This window comes from Antechinus flavipes, chromosome 5 (genome assembly GCF_016432865.1).
Source record: "Antechinus flavipes isolate AdamAnt ecotype Samford, QLD, Australia chromosome 5, AdamAnt_v2, whole genome shotgun sequence".
Lineage (NCBI taxonomy): Eukaryota > Metazoa > Chordata > Mammalia > Dasyuromorphia > Dasyuridae > Antechinus > Antechinus flavipes.
Genome location: NC_067402.1, coordinates 162,321,113 through 162,340,654, shown reverse-complemented (window position 1 = coordinate 162,340,654; position 19,542 = coordinate 162,321,113). Strand labels below are relative to the sequence as shown.

Genomic DNA, 19,542 nt, shown 5'->3' with positions numbered 1-19,542 from the left:
TGAAATCTTAGAAGCAATAATCTAGTCCTCTCATTTGCAGGGGAGAAAACTGAAGCCAGGGCATTTCAGTGACTTGTTCAATGTCTCAGAGTTAGGAACTGAGAGAAGGAAGATAGAGCACCCAGGATCTCCCACCCAATGCCATTTCTACTCCAGCTCAATGCCTCCCTTGGGTTCTGCCAATATCACAGCATCATACTGGGTGCCATCACTATTAAAACTTTTTATCCCAACCGGCTCTGGAATGATTATCTGCAGACTATGAGGGAATTTAGTGCAAGGACAAATTAAATACTACTCATTTCAATTACTCCAATGACTTCCTTATATTACAATAATTAATCTTCATGGTGTAATAAGGTCTGGCTCCTGTCCAGAGCACCTGAGACAGCTTCTTACCTGGTACAGGATGCTAAGGAACTGCTTCTGGGAGGATCATGAGGATGCGTAAGGAAAGTGCCGTGGAGAAACTAGGGCACGATTCCACAAGGGCTTTCTGATTGGCTTAGGAGGCATTCAAAAAGACTGTCAGCTTTGGCTACCTCCTCTTTGTTTCTCTGGCCCTCTTTGCCTTATTGCTTCAGCTGTGCTCTGATGGGAATTGCAATGAGAGAACTATACTATAAGGGTAGAGCCATAGAGTACTGTCTCCCTTCCCCGACCCCCATGAGGCACCTTTGACTTGGTCAATTGTTTTCCTTTTTAGGTGAACGAAGTAGTCTCTTCAGCTTTGGTTGAGAATGAATTTCACAGGACTTTTCAGAAAGACCTTTGAGACTCCAACCCAGGGGAAGAATTCATATTGTCAGCAGTGTTACTTTTAGACCTGAATTTGTTGAGACTGATACTTATGTAGGAACTGAGCTAAATTTTGAGCTTTAATATGCCCTCCCTGTTACCCTATCCAACCAGACCAAAGAAGTCTAGGGAACTTTATCTCCACAAGGTTTGGGGGAAATGTTACTTCTTTTTTATCTTTGAATGTTTTGTAAAAGCTATATGATATTAAGTAGTTAAATGGAGCTGAGCGGCCCCTCAAGTAAAATAGCAAACAGGAAGCAGAGAAATTATTCAAATTAGAATATTCAATATAAAGATATACAAGAGTGAAAGAATTGTTTTGTTGGGCACAAGATGCTATTTTAACTCAATCAAGAGAAGGGTCCTGATCTGACCAAAATCGTTAGGGAAGCAAGCTATAAATTAGGGACATATTGAGAAGTTGGTTGTCTCTACTTTCGTGCAATTTCCAAAAATCTTTCCACATGCTTGGAGTCAGTCCTGAAGAGGCTCTTATTTCCTCTTGAAAAAATAATGAATCTTTCTCCTGTCCCAAATTTTTGCACCAACTCTGTCCTCATGCGTTTTCAGTTGGCTTCAGTATTCTCTCCATTTGTCTAGTCATAATTTAGTAGCAGCACACAAAAAAGCACCAAATTTGATTGAAAGCAGCAGTACATATGTCTTCCAAGAATTCTCTATGGTCATCATTTTTTAATGCACAGTAATATTCCACTTCATTCATGGAACCACAATGTATTTTTTTGGTTGTTGTTGTTTAGATTATCTTTTTTTCTACTTTTTAAAAATTTTGGTAATAGCATTTTATTTTCAAAATACATGCAAAGATAATTTTCATCATTCACCCTTGTGAAACCTTGTGTAACCACAATTTGGTCAGTCATTCTCCAATTAATGAAAGGCCCATCTTCTTAACACAAATATTATTCCAATGGTACTGTATGATAAGATAGTACAGTATCAAACTTTTTGTTGGTCACCAAAGGGTAATGAAAAACTGTGTAGTAGATAGGAGGATACAATGCATTGGAAAGATGTCTATAGGATTGTCACTTACAGATACTTATGAGCAAATGGAAAAGGGAATGAATTGGTCATGTATCTAGAGAGATAACTCATGGTTCCATTAGATTGTGAGCTCCTTGAGGGTGGGAACTGCCATTTGTCTCTCTCTTTTTTTTAACCCCAGCATTTAGCACAGTATCTGGCACAGAGTAGAAGCTTAATAAATGTATGTTGATTGATTGTTTGATTTGTTGTTCAGTCATTTTTCATAACCCCATTTGGGGTTTTCTTCTTACAGACTGGAAATGGGGAAAGGAAAAGGGAAGAAAATCCCAAGGGACAAAAAATGAGTTAGGATAGATCTTTTGGCAACCTGCCACCCCTCCATTTACCTTACTCCCTCCCAACCCAATTGAGCAGTCTTTTTTACATAAAGAATATAGTTCATGGGATTGTAGGAACATGGATTTAGAATCTCAAAGGATTTTTAAAGGGCATTTTAGTCCATTTTATAGAGAGGAAACTTGAAACCCAATGAAGGATAGCGATCTATGAGAGGTCACACAAGAACAAAGAGTCTAAGGTGGGATTTGAACCCATCTCTTCAAATTCAGCAACTCTTTCAGGCATTCCAGATAGAAACTGCTTAAAAAAAAAAAAAAAAAAAAAAAGACTAACATCAAAAGAAATTAAAAGAAAAAAGTTTCAACTCTTAGTGAACTAAATTTTAGCAGTCTCAGGTGACTTTGAGTAGCCTCTCTCTGCTGAGTGACCCCCAGAGGGTCCCAGGAACGAACTAGACTGATGGAAATGCTTTTACCGAAGAAACACAGGACCAGAGGCTGAGCAATGACCCCTACTGCTTGTTAAGCACAAACAGCAAAATTCTGTAAAGGAATGAAAGCGGATGCCATCTACTGGCAACTGTGGAGAACTGCCGAGCACAAAAGGCATCGCCTCTTGGAACCCACACTTGGGCCCCTCCCACCTTTCATGTTGGACAGAAAGTGAGTCAGGCTGTTCAGATCATTGGAGAAGGTTTGCTCAGGGGAAGGAAGGAAGAGGGATAGCAAGAGACCCTGTTCATACTTTCCAGGAGCTCTGATGAGAGCTTTTTGTTTTCTTTGGCTTGTAAACTCACTCTCCATCCTACCCCCATCTTTGAATTTTTGTAATAAGTGAGCAATGTTCTCAGACTTTTGGGGTGGAGGCAAGAACCAGAGAGATAAGAAATATCCCAGAGGTATCACATCCTAAAAAGAGACTCTCTCCCCCAAATTTTACTAACCAGAATATTATGTTCTTCAATCATGCTGTATAACAATTTATTATAATACCATTTAATTCAAGAAGCTCAAGATAAGCAACTTAGAATTTATATCATTTCAGTTGAAAAATGCCTCCAGAGAGGTGTTTTTATTGTTACTACTAATTATTATTAATAATGCTTAGAATGAAAGACAATAGATATATTTGCAATTACTTATTTGTACTACCTAAAATATTTTTCTTTCCTCAACAGTTTGTCTTGTTAAGCTTTTGTCCATCTCTTATATAAAAATGTATTCAACTATTTAATTGATTTATTTTTTTAAAAATCTTATCATGTTCTTAGTAATTGAATTTTAAAATATATTCTCCCCCCTTCTTCTATTCTTTTTTCCTTTCTTCATATAATCTACATTTTCAAATAGAAATATAAAAAGGCTCAAATATATTTGGTTCAGTTTGGTCTTGTCTTCTGGGATAATAATAATGGCTAATAACAATGGTTTATAATAACAATGGGATGATAATAACGGACAATATTATTCTTAGGATAATAATAGTAGTTATGATGATGATGATAAATTAGCTAACATTTATATGGTGCTAACTATATGCTAAGCCCTATGCTAAGTACTTTGCAATTATCTCATATGATCCTTATAACAACCCTGGGGAGTTTTTACAGGGAGCTTTTACAGCTGAGGAAACTGAGGTAAACAAAGATTAAGTGACTTTCTCATCCACTATGCCTCCTATCTGCCAAAAGACTCTGGACCTGTGATTTCATTGAAGAAAGAATTCCTGGGTACAGCAGGTCTGCATATATATAGAGAAGGGATTTAAAGTGAGGTATTCAGTCTTCTCTCCATGTTGCCCATATAATGAGGTGATCGGTAGGTAACTTAAAACATGATGCCCTTTTTAACCGACAAATTTGGTCTCTGAATTAAAAGCCTTAGGCTCCCCTTCTGGAATTAAGTTAAAATTCTTTAATACTATAAATGAATTATTTATTAAATGTCCTTTTTCCTCTTCTGCTACATATTTTCCCCATGGTTGGTTAAGGAGGTGTGGCCAAAGTAGTGTATTTAAGGTCAGTTTTGAATCATGGGAAGAAGAGATATGACTTTAATTTTGCAAAGTAGTTATCTATTCAAGGAATTGGCAGTCTTTTTCATTTGTGATCAAGGTTCAGGGAATAAGAATACATTAAGAGCTAGTGAAATAACAAAATTAATATGCAACTTTTACAAAGTCATGGCCCAGAAGAGCGGAAAATCTAAATATAAGAGTAGCTTCCAAACATGTAAGGTCATCAGGAGAGTATGGAGGAGATAAGGGGTTACATTAAATTGAGGCCAGTAAGTTAGAATGAAGACAGCCCAGGAAAAGGCTTGGATTCCAAGATAAAGTCAAATTAAGTTCCTTGCATAAAATGAAAACAAATTGAAAGTTACTTAATGAACATGACCAGCAGTTCCAAAAGCTTCTGCAATAATCATTGCAACAGCTTTAGCCTTCTATCTGAACTCATTCATCTAGATTCAAAAACTTCCAAAGCAAAATACCTGGCACACAATGTTTAATAAATGCTTATTGATTGTTGCTCACTGACTTAGTGGCTTGTGTTATGTGACTTTCCATTCTTATGTCTGTTCCGTTTTTCCTCAAATTGATCAAATTTTCCTACCCCCCCACCCCCAGCTCTGATATCCTTTTTCCCTATTTCCAATGAAGTGAAGACACTATTCTTTTATTTGTGATTCACAAACTCAAAACATTCAAAATTCATCCAACAACATTATTTTTTCTTTTTCCCTCACCCCAGCTTCCCAACACTTTGGTAGGTCTCTTTTCAAATATTTCCCTCCATGAGCCTGATAAAAGATTTTACAACTGTACATTAGTCCCTGTGGCTCTTAACACCAAGGAACTGTGTAATTGCACCATGAACTATGATCATGTCAAAAGATTTCATTTCTGAAACTGGACTGATTATGACTTAGCTGCAGATGTGGAGGAGGGAAGATGACATGAGTTGAATCAGAGGCTGAACTCTTGTTCAGTAGAATTGCCAATGGGCCATAAAATTCAAGTGGAGAGCATTTTTCTTTGAACCTGTTTAGAATTTATTTTAATCTGATTTAATTTTTTAAATCAATCTCTTTGTGTCTCTTCTCTCTCTCTCTGTCTTTGATTTTCTCTGTCTCTCTGTGTCTGTGTCTGTCTTTGTCTGTCTCTGTTTCCCATAATTGTTAACAACTTAAGAGTCACTCTCATCTTTTGCTTTCTCCTAAAGTTACTGCATTAGTATCTTTTTTTGTTTTGAAAAAGGGTGATAGCATGATTATTCCAGCCAGGTTAAAGATACCTGATCCTGGTCAACAAATCTCCTGAGGATACATCTTAAACTCTAATTTCCTAATTTGCCACCTTAGGTTGAGGTGGAGGTAGAGAGCAGTGCAAATGAACCTAGCTAGCTATCAGTTTCCAGAGATGGGAAATAAATAGAACATCTTTCGTTCCTTTAGAATAGTGCTTGATGTAATTATGCATTTATATGCATATAAATATACACATATATGAGAAGATCTAGTGCTCTGAGTGATGATACCTGGTTTGGATAATTTTTTGGCAGATGACCTCTAGGATCATAGGTTTAGAGCTGGAAGTGGACACAAAGGTAATCTAAACTAACTTCATTTTTCAGAGGAGAAAACTGAGGCCCAGAGAAATTTTCTTAAGGGTACACAGGTAAATAAATGGCAAAGTTCTAATTTGAACCTAACTATTTCAATTCCAAATATTTCGTCTTTCTAGTACATCGCTGCCTCCTATTCTAGCTATTGGAGTTTTTTTTTTTTAACAGCCTTTCAATGAATCAATGAATCAAAACAAGTTTTGAGGGCAGAGACTTACTTTTGGTTATTTTATATCCTGTATTGGGTTTGAAGACTAAGAAATAAGAGTTTATGGAAAACCATAGACTTCAACATTTTGGAAAATTGCTGCATTTCTGAGATCCTGAACTTTGAAATTCACCTCTCTGGGTCAGACTTTTCTGTTCTTCCACATCTCCCACTGTTTTATCCTTTCCACACCTGTACTCACCCTCATTGATTCCTCCCTGTTCTGCTAGTCCATCATAAAATCTTAATCAAATTAATACTATCCTAGAAAACTCTCCATATCTCAAACGAAGTTTATCACCCTTCTTTCCAAAGCTGCCTCTGCCCCAGTTTTGTTTTGTTTTCCAATTATGTAAGTAACATGGTTTTAAGAGGCAGAATGTTATATGAATCACAGTGACTATCCTTACAATGTAGTGAATAATTAGCTAGTAATGGAGTTCAGGGAAGTAGTGCCTCTGATACTTTGTGTAATCCCAGACAGGTCACTCTGCCTCTTAGAGCCCCAGGAAGCTCTTGAAGGCTCTAAAGATGCTGTTGCTGATCTGCTTTAATTGAAAAGCTGTCCCCACCTTCCTAGTCTTGCACTTAACTCCTGCATATACTCTAGGATCCAGCTACACTAGCCTACTGTAGTCTCACACATGACACTCATCTCCCATCTCTGTGCCATCATTTTATGGCTGGAATGCTTTGCCTCCTTACCTGTGCCTCTTTATTTTCCTGGCTCCTTTTAAGACTGTTCAAATCTCTTATGTAAGGGACCTTTCCTAGTTGTCTCAGATGATAGTGCCTTCCTTTCTAACATTACTTTTCATCTACTTTGTACACATATTGGATATACCTAGAAGCAGCTAGATGTTGCAGAGGGTAGAACACCAGGTCTGGAATCAAGAAGACCTGAGTTCAAATTCAGTCTCAGATACTTCCTAGCTATGTGACCCAAGTCACTTTCCTTAACTCTGCCTCATTTTCCTTAACTGTAAAATGGGAATCAGAATAGCCCTTACTTATCCCAAGGTTCTTGTGAGGACTGATTGAGATAATATTTGTAAAGAGCTTAGCCACAGTGCTCAACACATGCTAGGTGCTTAATAAATGCTTAATCCCTTCCCCCTATCTAATTGTTTATACATCATTTAGTGTAAGTTAGAATTTTGTCAATTTAAATTTTATTTGTTAATGAACAAGAAATTGATTTTCTTTCTTTTCTACCCAATACTCTCTCTCTCTCTCTCTCTCTCTCTTTTTTTTTTTTTTTTTTTTTTTTTTTTTTGCAAAAAGAAAAAGAAAATCTTTGTGACAGATTATATATAGGCAAAAACAAATTTCGACATTGGTTGTATCAAAAAACTTTATTTTTCATTCCAAAAGATGTGATAGAAAATGCCATCCACATCCAGAGAAAGAACTATGGAGTCTGAATATAGACGAATGCATACTATTTTCACTATTTGAAATTTGTTTTTTCTTTCTCATAGTTTTTCTCTTGTGTTCTGATTCTTCTTTCACAACATGACTAATATGACTATATGTTTAACATGATTGTATATTGGGAGGGAAGAGATAGAGGGAGGGAGAAAAATTTGGAATTAAAAATTTTACAGAAATGAATGTTGAAAAGTATCTTTACATTTAATTGGAAAAAATAAAATATTAAGTGGAAAAACTATATGTCTCTTTGTGCACCCTTAATTTATTATCACTCTTTTAAGAGGTAAAGAACATGCTTCATCTTTGGTTCTCTGAAGTCATGGTTGTTCATTGCATTGATTAAAATTCTTAAGGTTTTCAAAATTGATTTTTTTAAATTAAAGATTTTATTTTCAAAATAATATACATGGATAATTTTCAACATTCACTCTTATAAAACCTTGTGTTCTAATTTTTTCCCTCCCTTCCTCCACCCCCTCCCCTAGCAGACAAGTGATCCAATATATGTTAAACATGTGCAATTCTTTTATGCATATTTCCACAAATATGCTGCGCAAGAAAAATCAGATCAAGAAGGAAAAAAAAATGAGAAAGAAAATAAAATGCAAGCAAACAACAAAAAGAGTAAAAATACTATGTTGTGGTCCACACTCAGTTCCCACAGTCCTCTCTCTGGGTGCAGATGGTTCTTTTCATCACAGGACCATTGGAACTGGCCTGAATCATCTCATTGTTGAAAAGAGCCATGTCCATCATAATTGATCATTGTATAATCTTGTTGCCATGTATAATGATCTCCTGGTTCTGCTCATTTCACTCAGCATGAATTCATGTCTCTCCAGGCCTTTCTGAAATCATTGTGCTGGTCATTTCTTATAGAACAATAATATTCCAAAACATTCATATACCATAACTTATTTAGCCATTGCCCAACTGAGGGGCATCTACTCAGTTTCCAGTTTCTTACCACTACAAAAGGCCATCAAAAATATTTTTGCACATGTGTGTCCCTTTCCGTCCTTTATGATCTCTTTAGGATACAAAAGCCCAGTAGAAATACTGATGGATCAAAGGATATGCACAGTTTGATAGCCTTTGGGCCTAGTTCCAAACTGTTCTCCTGAATGGTTGAATCAGTTCACAACTTCACCAACAATGCATCAGTATCCCAGTTTTCCCACATCCCCTCCAACCTTCATCATCTTCTCCTGTCATCCTAGCCAATCTGAGAGGTGTGTAGTGGTACCTCAGAATTGTCTTAATTTGCATTTCTCTGATCAATAGTGATTTAGAGCATCTTTTCATATGACTAGAAATGGTTTTAATTTCTTCAACTGAAAATTGTTCATATCCTTTGATCATTTGTCAATTGGAGAATGACTTGAATTCTTATAAATTTGAGTCAATTCTCTATATATTTTTAAAATGAGGCCTTTACCAGAATCCTTGAATGTAATTTTTACCCCTCAGTTTATTGCTTCCCTTCTAATCTTGAATGAATTGGTTTTGTTTGCACAAACCTTTTTAAACTTCATATAATCAAAATTATTCATTTTGCATTCAGTAATGTGCTAGGGTTCTTTAGCCATAAATTCTTTCCTGCTCCACATATCTGGAAGGTAAACTATTATTTGTTTTTCTAATTTGCTTATAATATCACTTTTTATGTCTAAATCATGAATCCATTTCAACCTTTTCTTGGTATACAATGTTAGTTGTGAATAAAGCTAACTCAGTTCCCAATATATTTGGGAAATGAAGCTTTTATCTAAGGAACTTGCTGAAAACCTTTCTTTCAGTTTCTTTTTCTCCCTCTATTTTTGGCTTTGTTAGTTTTGTTTGTGCAAATCCTTTTCAATTTCATATAATCAAAATTATCCATTTTACTTCCTGTGATGCTCACTGTTTAGTAATAATTTCTTTCCTTATCCTTAACAGGTAAAATTCTCTATGCTTCCCCAATTTGTTTATGATATAACCCTTTATGTTTAAATCATGGACCCATTTTGATCTTATTTTGGTAAGGATGTGATATTATTCTATACCTATTTTCTACTAAATTGCTTTCCAGTTTCCCAGCAATTTTTAATCAAATGGTGATTTTCTGTTCCCATAGCTTAGATCTTTAGGTTTATTAGACACTAGATTATTATCTCATTTACTACTATGTATTCTGTATGTAATCTATTCCATTGATCTACCATTTTATTTCTTAGCTAATACCAGATTGTTTTGAAGATTACTACTTTGTGTTACAGTTTGAAATCTGATACTGCTAGGCTGCCTTCCTTTATCTTTTTTTTTTTCCATGATTGCTTTGATTTCTTGACCTTTTGTTTTTCTAGATGAATTATGTTATTTTTTCTAGTTCCATAAAATATTTTTTGGGTAATTTGATAGGCATGGAACTGAATAACTAAATTAATTTAGGTAGAATTGTAATTTTTATTATATTGAATCAGCCTATCCATGAACAATGAATATTTCTCCAGTTGCTTAAGTTTTTGTAACTGTTTTCATATGGTACCTGGGTTTGTCTTGGTACTTAGACTTGCAAGTATTTTATGCTGTCCATAGTTATTTTAAATTGAATTTCTCTTTCTATCTCTTGCTGCTGGACTTTATTGGCAATATTTAGAAATTCTGATAATTTATTTAGTTTTCTTTTATATCTTACAACTTCGCTAAAGTTTTTGATTGTTTCAGTTAATTTATTTTGGTTGATTCTTTAGAACTCTCCAAATATACCATCAGATCATCTGGAAAGAATGTTAGTTATGTTTCCTCATTGTCTATTCTAATTCTTTCCATTTCTTTTACTTATCTTTATGGCTATAACTTGCATTTCTTGTACCATGCTGAATAATGGACTTCCTTATCTCACTCCTGATTTTATTAGGAAGGCATTCTAGCTTATCCCCATTACAGATAAAGCTTGCTAATAATTTCAGATAGATACTAGTTATCATTTTAAGGAAAGCTCCATTTATTCCTATGAATTCTAGTGTTTTTGATAGGAATGCATGCTATATTTTGTTAAAAGCTTTTTCTACATCTATTGAGGGGATCATATGATTTTTTTTAGTGATATATTCAATTATGCTGATAGTTTTCTTAATATTGAATCAGTTTTCCATTTCTGCTATAAATACCATCTGGCCATAGTAAATGATCTTTGTGACAAATTGCTATAATCTCCTTGCTAGATTTTTTATTGAAAATTTTTGCATTAATGTTATTGGGGAAATTGATCTATAGTTTTCTTTCTCTGTTTTTACTCTTTCTGGTTTAGATATTAGCACTATATTTGTATTACAAAAAGAATTTGTTAGGATTCTTTCTTAGCTTATTTTCTCAAATAATTTATGTAATATTGGAATTAATTGTTCTTTAAATATTTGGTGGAATTTACTTGTTAATCCATCTGGTTTTGGAGATTTTTTTTTTCTTAAGGAGCTAATAGCTTGTTTCTTTTCTTTTCTTTTTCTAAGATAGGGTTATTTAAGTATTTTATTTCCTCTTCTGTTAATTTGGGCAATTTAAATTTTGCAAATATCTATTCATTTCACTTAAGAGTGTCAGATTTAATGTCATGAAATTGGGCAAAATACTCCTAACCATTGCTTTAATTATAGTTTCACTGGCAGTACTTTTACTTTTTAAATTTTTGATACTGGTAATATACTTTTCTAATTTCTTTTTTAAAAATAAAATTAACCAATGGTTTGCTTACTTATTTTTCCCATAAAATCAGCCCCTCATTTAATTTATTAGAGAAATTGTTTTTTACTTTCAATTTTATTAATCTTTTGATTTTTAGGACTTCCATTTTAATTGGAAATTTTTAATTTATTCTTTTTCTAGGTTTTGTTTTTTTTTTTGTTTTTGTTTTTTGCTGAGGCAATTGGGGTTAAGTGACTTGCCCAGAGTCACACAGCTAGGGAGTGTTAAATGTCTGAACCAGATTTGAATTCAGGTCCTCTTGACTTCAGGGCTGATGCTCTATCCATTGTGCCACCTAGCTGCCCCCTTTTCTAATTTTTTTTAAAATCCCATATCCAGTTCATTGATATTCTCTTTCTTGAATTTGTTGATGTAAAGATTTAGAGATATCTTCCCCTAAATATTGCTTTGGCTGTATCCTACAAAGTTTTGATATGTTGTCTCGTTGTTATTCTCTTTAACGAAATTGTTTCCATAATTTGTTCTTGACCCATTCTTTTGGATTAGGTTATTTAGTTTCCAATTAAATTTTAATTTGTGTTTCCATATCCCTTCTTGAATGTAATTTTTATGGCATTATCATCTGAAAAAGATGGATTTAATATTTCTGCTTTTCTACAGTTGTTAATGAGATTTTAATACCCCAATAGACGGCTAATTTTAGTGAAGGTGTCATGTATAGTCAAGTACAAGAAAAAAAGTATACTTTTAAAAATTCCTGTCATTTTTCTCCAAAAGTCTGTAATGTCTAACTTCTAAAGTTTTATTCATCTGTTTAACTGCTTTTTAAATTGTTTTTATGGTTGGATTTATCTAGTTCTGATAGATGAAAGTTGAATTCCTTCCTTAATATAGTTTTATTATTTATTCCTGTAATTTATTTCACTTTTCCTTTAAGAATTTGGATATTATGCTATTTGGTGCATAGATGTTAAATAATATTACTTTATTGTCTATGGTATCCTTTAGCAAGATGTAGTTTTCTGTTTATCTCTTAATTAGGTCTATTTTTGCTTTTGCATTGTTTGAGAACATAATTGCTATCTCTTTTTTTAAACCTGAGCTGAAAATAATAGATTCTACTCCAGCCCCTTATTTTGACTCTGTGTGTCTTTCTGTTTCAAGTATGTTTCTTGTAAACAACATATTGTTGGATTCAGGTTTCTAATCTATTCTACTATCCACTTTCATTTTAGGGGTGAATTCATCCCATCAAACTCACAGCTATGATTACTACTGTGTATAGGGAACTCTATATCTATCCTATTTTTTTTTTTTTCATTTTACCTTGTCACTTCTCAAAAAGTCTCTCTCTCTCTCTCTCTCTCTCTCTCTCTCTCTCTCTCTCTCTCTCTCTCTCTCTCTCTCTCTCTTTTTCTCTTTTACTACTGTCTCCTTTAACTGCCCTCCCTGCTATCAACTCCATCCCCCTACTCTTTTCTGTTTCCCTTTTTGCTTTCCTATTGGGTAAGGTTGATTCCCATACAATTGAGTGTTTATGTTATTCCATCTAAACCAATTTTTAAGAGAGAAGTTTAAGTGTTACCCTTCCATCCCCATTTCCTCTTTACTGTAAAAGATCTTCCTCATGCATCTCTTTTTTTGGGGGAGGCACTGATGGTAAAATGATTTATCCAGTGTTACTGAGTAAGTAAGTGTCGGAGGCTTGGTTTGAACTCGGGTCTTCCTGACTCTGAGACTGATGCTCACAGGACAATGTACCACATAATTGCTCCTTTGCATCCTTCTTTTGAATGGGATGAGTTCCTCCATTCTACCTCTCCCTTCCTTCTTCTCCCAGGGCATTCCCTTTTCTCACCACTACATTCTTTTTTTGGATATTATCCCAATACATTGACTCACACATGAGCCCTTTCTCTAAGCAGACTCTATTTTTTTTTTATGTTTTTTCTTTTTTTTAAAATAAAACTTTTTATTTTCAAAACACATGCATAGTTTTCAATATTCTTTGCAAAACCTGATATTCCAAATTTTTTTCTCCCTTTCTTCTCCCACCCCTTTCTTAGAGTAATCCAATATATATTAAACATGTGCAATTCTTCTATACACATTTCTACAATTATCATGCTGCACAAGAAAAATCAGATCAAAAAGGAAAAAAGTAAGAAAAAAACTAAAAGGCAATCAAACAACAACAACAACAACAACAACAAAATGAAAATATTATGTCCACACACAGTCTCCACAGTTCTCTCTCTGGGTACATATGGCTCCCCCCATCACAAGACCATTGGAACTGGCTGACTCATCTCTCTGTTGAAAAGAGCCACATACATCAGAATTGATCATTGTATAATCTTCTTATTGCTATGAACCATATTCCCTTGATTTTACTCACTTAGCATCAGTTCATGTAAGTCTCTCCAGGACTTTCTGAAATCATCCTTATTTAGACTCTTTCTAACTGCCCTAATAATGATACAATTCTTAGGATTTAGATGCAGCATTTTTCCATATAGGGAAACAAACAGTTTAACTCCATTGATCCCTTACAATTACTTTTTCATGTTTACTTTTTTATGCTTCACTTGAATATAGTTTTCTATTCAGATCTGATCTTTTCATTAAAAGAGCTTGGAAGCCCTCTATTTCACTAAATGATTATACTTAAGTTTTTTCAGGAAGATTCTTCCTAATTGTAATCCAAGCTCTTTGCTTTCTGAAATATCATATTCCTAGTTCTCTACTCATTTAATATAGAAGTTGTTAAATTTTGTATGATCCTTTCAGTGGCTCCATGGTTTGAATGGTTTCATTTTGGCTATTGAAATATTTTCTCCTTAACCTGGGAACTCCAGAATTTGGCTATATAATATTCTAATTTCTATTTTCCTCTCAGGTTCTATGGTATCAGGGCACAGATAATTTCTTGAAAGAAGATGCTTGGGTTCTTTTTGTGATTGTGGCTTTCAGGTTGTCCAATAATTTTTTTCTTTTATCTTTTTTTTTAATTATAGCTTTTTATAAACAAGTTATATGCAGGGGTAATTTTACAGCATTGACAATTGCCAAACCTTTTGTTCCAATTTTTCCCCTCCTTCCCCCATCCCCTCCCCCAGATGGCAGGTTGATCAATACATGTTAAATATGTTAAAGTATAAATTAAATACCATATAAGTATACATGTCCATACAGTTATTTTTCTGTACAAAAAGAATTGGACTTTGAAATAGTGTACTATTAGCCTGTGAAGGAAATAAAAAATGCAGGTGGACAAAAATATAGGGATTGGGAATTCTATGTAATGGTTCACAGTCATCTCCCAGAGTTCTTTTGCTGTGTCCAATAATTCTTAAATGATCTTTTCTAGGTCCATTGTCTTTTAGGTCAATTGTTTTTACAATGAGATATTTCACATTTTCTCCTATTTTTTTTCATTCTTCCAACTGCATTTGATTGTTTTTGATGTTTAATGGAGTCATTAGCTTCTACTTGCCCCATTCTAATTTTTAAGGAATAATTTTCTTTATTAATCTTTTGTACCTTTTTATTTCATTTTGTTAATTCTGGTTTCTAAGGTTTTCTTTTCTGTGAATTTTTGTGGTCTTTTAAAAAAAAACTATTTGGACATTTGGGAGATATTTTCTCTAAATTTTTGTGCTTCCTTTTACAAAGCTGTTGATTCTCTTTCCAAAATCTTCTTACATCATCCTCATTTCTTTTCCATTTTTCCTCTACTTCTCTCTTATTTGATTTTTGAGCTTGTGTCTAATTCCCTTTTTCTTTAAGGCTTTGCTTATAGCTGTTTTCCACATGACTGTCTTCTAAGTTTATCTTGATCTTCCTTGTCACCAGATTAAATTTTTATGGTCAGATTCTTGTTTTATTGGTTGCGAATATTTCCTATTTGTTTACTTTTAACTTTATGTTAAAGTTGGGTTCTGCTCTTGAAGTGGGGATGCAAGTACTGTCCCAAGCTTCAGGGTTTTTTTTTTGTTTTGTTTTGTTTTTTTGTTTTTTTGTGCTACTGTTTTCAGAGTTAATTTGGAGATGGGGGAAACCTGTAAGTTTTCAGTGATCCCAAAGTGGTATGAGACAAAGATGGATGTAGTCTTTGCTCTCCAGGTCTATACTCTGGTCTTTACCTAGGAAGAGTTACCTGAGAAGGAATAGCTCACTGTCCATGCCTCTTTGATCTTTGTTTAGATTATAATGGCTTAGGATAGATGTAAATAACAACTGTTTTCTGTACCGGGTAGAAACTTTGAGTCTCTTCACTTCCAGACTGATATTTTTGTTATAGTAAATTAGGTCATCTTTTCTCTCAATTCTTACCTAGCCCTTAGTAATTGGAAGGGTGTCACCTCAAAACAATCTGAGGCCTGAGAAAGACCTAAATTTAGAAAAGCCAAGGTCACCCACTGCAGCCCAGCCGTTTTTTGTTTTTTGTTTTTTGTTTTTTTTTTATTTTTGTCTTGCCACTGAACTTGGTGATATTTACTTAAATGCAGTTCACATGCAAATGAAGACAGCTTGGGATATTATTGATCCTCACTGAGAATGAACAACAAGAACCACCACCTTTTAACTAGGAAAGTACCTTGCTTCCCTACAGCCAGAAGTGCTAACACTCCTTTTGGCCTTGGAACAATCTATGTCTGGGCCCTCTGCTCTCCTGTTGCTACAAGTACTAGTGCTGCCTTGGAAGTAAGAACAGCATCCTTGTTCCTCTTTGGCTGCAAGAGCTAGTACTTCTCTTTATTCTGAAACCCAGAATGTGCATGTATAATGCAACAAGGTCCTGCACTCAATGCTTGCAAAGGATCTCCTATAATCTCTTTTTGATCAGTTGTCTGATCTCCCCCTTCCCCTTACTATCTCTGGGCTGAAAACTCCCACAGCTACTGCTGCTACTGTTACAATCATCTCCAAGTCCTGTTGCTAGTGTTGCTCCTATATGTACTTAAGGGGGGTCACCACCTCAGTATCACAGACCTCTCCTGCCTACCTCTTAAATTCCTTTGACCTTTTGTTGGTTCTGCCATTTCAGAATTTTATTTGAGACATTATTTTAAAGTTGTTTGGAGGGAAACATTGGCTGAGCCCAATTGGGTTGATGCCTCTACCATCTTGGCTCTCTGCCCTCCAATTTGTGTGTTTTTACAGTGTTGGTATTATTTACTGTTTTATTTTTTCAGCTCACTTTTCTCTAGAGGGAAATATACACAAATCTTCCCAGGTTTTGCCAAAATTATCCCTTTTATTATTTCTCATAGCACAACAGTATACCATTATAGAATGTAAGCTTCTTAAGGATGAGATAGTTTTATTTTTTACCTTTTTTTGTTTCCCCATTTCTACTTCTTTTTAAAATTATTAATCTATTTATTTAAAACTAAACACAAAATAAAAAAAATAAATAGAAAAAGGAAAAAAATAAAACAAAACATTGTCCGATGTCCAGCAGAATATCAGACAATATTAAAATATTTATGATAAATTTCCATGTCAAGAAAGTGTATAAAGCTATTCTCCAATTGATAAATGGTCAAAGGATATGAACAGACAATTCTCAGACGAAGAAATTGAAACTATTTATAACCATATGAAAATATACTCCAAATCATTATCAGAGGAATGCAAATTAAGACAACTCTGAGATACCACTACACACCTGTCAGATTGGCTAGAATGACAGGGAAAGATAATGCAGAATGTTGGAGGGGATGTGGGAAAACGGGGACACTGATACATTGTTGGTGGAGTTGTGAACACATCCAGCCATTCTGGAGAGCAGTTTGGAACTATGCTCAAAAAGTTATCAAACTGTGCATACCCTTTGATCCAGCAGTGTTTCTATTGGGCTTATACCCCAAAGAGATACTAAAGAAGGGAAAGGGACCTGTATGTGCCAAAATGTTTGTGGCAGCCCTGTTTGTAGTGGCTAGAAGCTGGAAAATGAATGGATGTCCATCAATTGGAGAATGGTTGAGTAAATTGTGGTATATGAATGTTATGGAATATTATTGTTCTGTAAGGAATGACCAGCAGGATGAATACAGAGAGACTTAGGTGAGACTTACATGAACTGATGCTGAGTGAAATGAGCAGAACCAGGAGATTATTATATACTTCAACAACAATACTGTATGAGGATGTATTCTGATGGAAGTGGATTTCTTTGACAAAGAGAAGATCTAACTTAGTTTCAATTGATCAAGGATGGATAGAAGCAGCTACACCCAAAGAAAGAACACTGGGAAATGAATGTAAACGCCGGGTTATTTATACCTTCTGAATCCAATTCTCCCTGTGCAACAAGAGAACTGTTTGGTTCTGCACACATACATTTTATCTAAGATATACTGTAACCTATTTAACATGTAAAGGACTGCTTGCCTTCTGGGGGAGGGGGTGGAGGGAGGGAGGAGAAAAATCGGAACAGAAGTGAGTGCAAGGGATCATGCTGTAAAAAATTATCCTGGCATGGGTTCTGTCAATCAAAAGTTATTTAAAAAAAAAAAAAGAAAGCATATATAATAATAGAAGACATTCTATTCATGACTTTCCATGCTATCTTTGCTTCCTTGTAGTTATCTTGACTTAAGTCTTGCCTTTGTACTTCAGTGACTGGAGGAGAGAGTGACCCTCTCTTAGTTAAATCCAGTTCACATGCAAATGTTTTCTGCTGTGCATTTCTTACTTTAATTCTTTTCTTTCCCTGCTTTCATCCCACCCACTTCCTCCAAGCAGGCTACAGTTAAGCACAGATATATTTATGTGTGTGTGTTTTTATATGTGTTCACACAACACACACACATATATAAACATTTATCTTTATGCAAACATACATATACTTACATGCATATCAACACACATAAATATACATGCACATTAATACATACATTAATTTTTTAAAAATCTGCATCTAAAGCAATATCAATATGGCTGACATATTATGTAGATTTCTCTCCTGACTGAATTTTTAAGTTTGATTTAAATTTAAGATTTTTTTTCCTGATAAATTCTATTCCTAATCCTTATTATGTTTGTGTATATTTCTGATTTCCCATTCCTGCTAAGTCTTCTACTTTAGTTTTATTCCATAATTTGCCTTGTTTCCCCAATTCTTAGCACAATTCTTGATGCACAATAAGGCTTAATAAGTGCTTCTTGATAAATGCTAAGTCTTTTACTTTAGTTTTGTTCCATAATTTGCCTTGTTTCCCCAATTCTTAACACAATTCTTGATGCATAATAAGGGCTTAATAAATGCTTCATAATTACCTGCTGTGATGAAATGGTAAAATCATTGTGATAGACAAAAAAAAGCGCTATTATCTTCTTAGTTACTCATGGTAGTAACCTCAGAGTTGTTCGATTGTTCTTTGTTACTTATTATCCATTTCCAAGAAGTTTGCCAATTTCTTCATTTCTTATGTTCACGGTATTTCTCGTATCTAATCACTTCTGTCCATCTTGAATTATAATCACCAGTTTAGTTCTCTTTATCTTTTCTAGAACATTGTAATAGACCTATTGTTTCATCATGGAACCTTAGGGATTATATAATTCCACCTCATTTTGTAGAAGAAGAAATAAAAATCCACAGGAAATGACCAATAGGTAGAACAAAAATTTGACCTTGAGTCCTCTGACTTTCGATCCTTCTAGCACATCATATTCTTCCTGCCTCCAGCTAGGATAGGCATAGCATTTATTTATTTTAAAAAATCTTAATAATCTCTCAATTTCTGCTAAGAAGGTTTAATTCCTGAGTATAGAATTCAAGGTGTTACATAAGCAAGAATGGCAAGTCTTAATTCTGGAGACAGAGAACCTATATTCAATTCCTGCCTTTGATTCTTATAACCCATATGACATTGAACCCCGAGTTCAAATCTATCCCCAGATATTTACTATCTGTGTAACCCTGGACAAGTCACTTAACTTTGATAACCTTAGTTTCTTCATCTATAAAATGAGGGGGTTAGACTAGAAGCTTCTGAGACCACTTTCAGAAGTAGATCAATGATTCTTCAAGACCCAACTCATTTATCAATTCTTCAATTTGTCAGTGAAGGGCCTTCTGACACCTAATCATCCCATCTCAGATGAAAATGATTCTCCCTCCCCAGATTTCTCTTGAGCATTTTGTCTGGTTCTCTCTTTTGCCCCTATCTCATTTTACTTGTGTCACACTTATTGGTAAACATGTCATAACCCTAATATTAATTGTTAGGTCATTGAGAGCAGACACTTATTTTTTTCAACTTTATATCTCTTGTGCCTTACATATGGATATCTAACTCGTGTTTGCTAAATTAATTTAACTGCTTTAGAAGAAGCTTGATTAGCTCATTACCTCTTGCCTGGACTACTGCAATGACCTCCTAATTTGTTTTTCTCAATCTAGTTTCTTCTCTTTCCAGTCTATCTT

At 34.5% G+C, this 19,542-nt stretch overlaps 1 protein-coding gene across 1 annotated transcript in view; it reads right to left on the bottom strand.

Annotated features, from left to right (window-relative positions):
* SEPHS1 (selenophosphate synthetase 1) overlaps positions 1-18,595 on the bottom strand; it is an 87,340-nt gene extending 68,745 nt beyond the window's left edge. Inside the window, exon 1 of the mRNA XM_051963212.1 lies at positions 18,390-18,595. The gene's annotated coding sequence lies outside the window, so the exon portion shown is untranslated. The remainder of the gene's footprint in view (positions 1-18,389) is intronic.
* Positions 18,596-19,542: the final 947 nt, after the last annotated feature.